This window comes from Microtus ochrogaster, chromosome 2 (assembly GCF_000317375.1).
Source record: "Microtus ochrogaster isolate Prairie Vole_2 chromosome 2, MicOch1.0, whole genome shotgun sequence".
NCBI classification, from domain to species: Eukaryota; Metazoa; Chordata; class Mammalia; order Rodentia; family Cricetidae; genus Microtus; species Microtus ochrogaster.
In genome coordinates this window covers 68,232,020-68,235,472 of record NC_022010.1, presented here as the reverse complement: position 1 = coordinate 68,235,472, position 3,453 = coordinate 68,232,020, and positions in this window count along the sequence as shown.

Sequence of the window (3,453 nt, the reverse complement as noted above, 5' to 3'; positions counted from 1 at the left end):
CAGAAAGAGGTTCAAAAAACTGAACACCTCAGAAGGTCACCTGATTTGGAGGCAGGGTCCTCTGCAGAGGACATGAAGTAAAATGAGACCCTTGGCGTGGGGATGGGTGTAATTTCCCAGACAGGGGAAGGGTGCTGAGAGGCTCAGAGGAAAAGCCCTCAAGGGATGGGGGCATAAGGGCCTTAGTAGACCTTTCTCCAGCAGCTCCTGGTGCTCCTCCTTGAATTCAGACCTACAGTTGCTGGGAGATACCAGCCTCCCCCTTCCTAAGCCACACAGCTTGTGGAACTTCATTATAACAGTCCCAGGCCATGCTTATAGACTGAACTGTGACAGTTGCTTTGGTTTGTGTCCATCACCCCCGCATGCCAGCCCAGCTTGGCCTCCCAAATCCTGCCATTGTTTTGGCAGTGACCCTTTAGAGCTACGGTGTCTGAAGAGCTTGTGCACTGCCGAGTTGGTAACAAACATGCAAACATGGAGGCCACCTAGTCCAGTCTGAGTCTCATATGCACAACAGATACTTTTAATGTATCCCAAATAATGATGGGACACACATGTACTAAAACATTTACTCATTATGGTCCTGAAATTCTACTTTAACTGGACATCTTCTATGTTACTTGGCAACCTTAGAAGGATGCATGCTTAGTGCCACAAGACAGCCCAGGAGGATTTCCATGAGTCTTGGTCAGCATGACTGTCTGACATCTAATCACTTCTCACACCTACAGAAGTGGAAGCTTCATGACCCAAGGAAAAAGCTGGAACTGGCACTTTCTATGCAGATAAGCCTCTTCTCGAGGCTGGGGAGATGACTCCATGAAGTCCAGTCCTCAGCACCCACATAAACAGGCAGGTGAACATACACTGGTAATCACAGCAGTGGGGAGGCAGAAGAAGCAGAAGCCAGGGGATTTCTGGTCATTGGTCATCCCGCCTAGCTACTTGGTGAGCCCCAGGTTATAGGGAGGGACCCGGCCTCCGAGCCCAGCATTTTCCCTGTTCACAGAGCGCTACAGCGGATGCGGCCATCCCCAGGGCAAACTCAGCTGACTTCCGAGCTTCTTTAGAAGACACTGTTGCCACCTGTCGCTGAAAGACCCCTTGCTCGGTCATCTACCCTTTGCTGGGCTCACTCCAAGGCGTCTTCAGCCTTGGTACCTCTTCCCAGCTCAGTCTGGCATCTCAGGCTTCCCTTTGCTTTGTTTGAATTAGTGTTGGCTGGTTTGAAAGATTGGTTTTGTTCTGTGTGTGCTGCCCGAGCTGCTGTCTGCATCTTCTTCCAACTTGGCCTGGGGAACACCCAGCAAAGAATCTGCCTCCTCTGGCACTGTGGTCTGTGGTTTGGGGAGAAGTGATTGGTGCCCAGAGCAACTGGACAGCAGGTGGAGACTTCCTGCAGGCCCCTTGAGTCAGCAAATTTGAACCTAGTCACTTTCCCACAGCAGTGATCCCACACCCGGCTTGTGAGGAGCCAGTCTCTCGGCCACCAGCTCATTTCTCTTCCAATCTGTAGTCTTTTATCTTTTCTCATGGTTTCCTCCTCTCTCTTTCTCCTTCCCCTCTTTCTTCCTGATCCTCTCTGTCTGCCTCTATCTCTTTCTATGTCCCTCTTTCTGTGTGTACGCTGGTGTGTGTGTGTGTGTGTGTGTGTGTGTGTGTGTGTGTGTGTGTGTGTGTGTGTGTGTAGCTCAGGGATAAACACTGAGTGTCTTCACCGCTCCATTCCCACCTTTTTGAAACAAAAACCTCTCATTAAAGCTGAAGCAGCTGCCATTTCAGCTTGGCTATCTGGCCACTGAACCCCAGGGATCTATGTCTCTGTCACCAAACACTGAGGTTACAGGCACATATTTTGGGACCAAGCCTGCCTGTTAAGCTCTTCTAGTGGCCGATACAGGGACATAAGAAGCCAGGAGAAACCTCAAAGCACAGGCACATCACATCTGTCTGTCACATCAGCTCACAGGCTGGCAGTTCAAGCACTCGTCCATGGGGGCCAGGGCGAGAGCCACAGGGAGAGGAAAGGACACCCGCATCTCTGGACTCTCTGAAGACAGGCAGATTCGCCCTCCTGGATATGACAAGGTGAACCACACCCCATTCAAAGGGGAAAAGGTAAGTGGGAATCCTAAAGCCATCTACAGACAGAGTCCTTACAGAGGCCATGGGACATGCTGAGAGTTCACTGGGATGTGTTCTGATCACTCAGAAGAGGAGATCTGTACACAGAGAAGCCATCCATCCCCAGGGGGAGGGACCTTGAGTAGACCTTTCCTCCCTGCTGGGGAGACGCACACACGCTGGTCTCAGACACACCCTCTCCAGAACCAAGTTAATGAATTTCTGTGTAAACTGCCCAGCCCACACCATTTTGCTTCCACAGCCCCAGGAACTTAATAAACCATCGCAGTTGTCCAGAGGACCTGTAATTTTATTAGGTCCAAGGAATGATCTGTGATCCACCAATGGCAGTGGAGTGTTGCCATGAGTGGCAGCTCCCATGCCAACAGCAATGGAGGAGCATTCCCTGAGTTGCAGTCCTGTGGTGGCGGTTAACACCCTGGCTCCAGGGCAGACCTGTGGGTCAGAGATCTGACTGGGTGTCTCTCTAGCCCAGCCTGCACCAAGGAAGCTCCTGGCCCCTGAGGGAAGAGAGCCCTGGTTTGTCAGGCCAGCCAGACCTGCCTGCCTCCTCGGGATTTTGATTTTTTTTCCTTATCAACAAGGAAACTTGGGAGACACCTAGAATCCCAGGTGTCGATATTCAGCAGCCCAGAGCCCAGGTTGTTGACCAAAAAATGAAGTCAAACAGTAACAGCTGACTAGGTAAAATGCTAATTTGGCTGAATTCCTTAGTTATGATGTTTTGCAGAATTTCCCAAGAACTCTTCACAGTAATAGTTCAGTGGCGTTGACAAAGGGCTTGGCTTTGGGTAATCAAACAAAAAGACAACCGGATCCTGTCTCCATTTTAACCACAGCCCCATGAGCCCCATGTGTGTCCACACAGAGCGACCCAGGTTCAGGCACTCTGAATTATGAGCTGCCCCAAAATCCCAAGCTGTTTGGAGACTGACAGACACCATCAGTGGAAAATCCCATGCCATGAAATTTTGCTTCATGGATAAAACTATGGAAAATACAAAGGATTCTTGGGCTATATGTGCTGGGTTTATATAAGCACCATTGCATGGGTCTTGGGTCGCATCCCCCACCAAGACATTTCATTTTTTTAACGCAAGTATTGCAAAGCCAAATTCTAACGTTCAGAACACTTTTGGTCCCAAGCAGCATGGATAAGAGGAATTCAACCTGCACACACATGCATGTATAGGCACCATAACACTTACGTGGACTAGAATTAGATGTCATGTACATACTATGCATTAAAAATATTGCTTAGATAAACCTTTTGTAGATAGATAGATGATAGATAGATAGATAGAT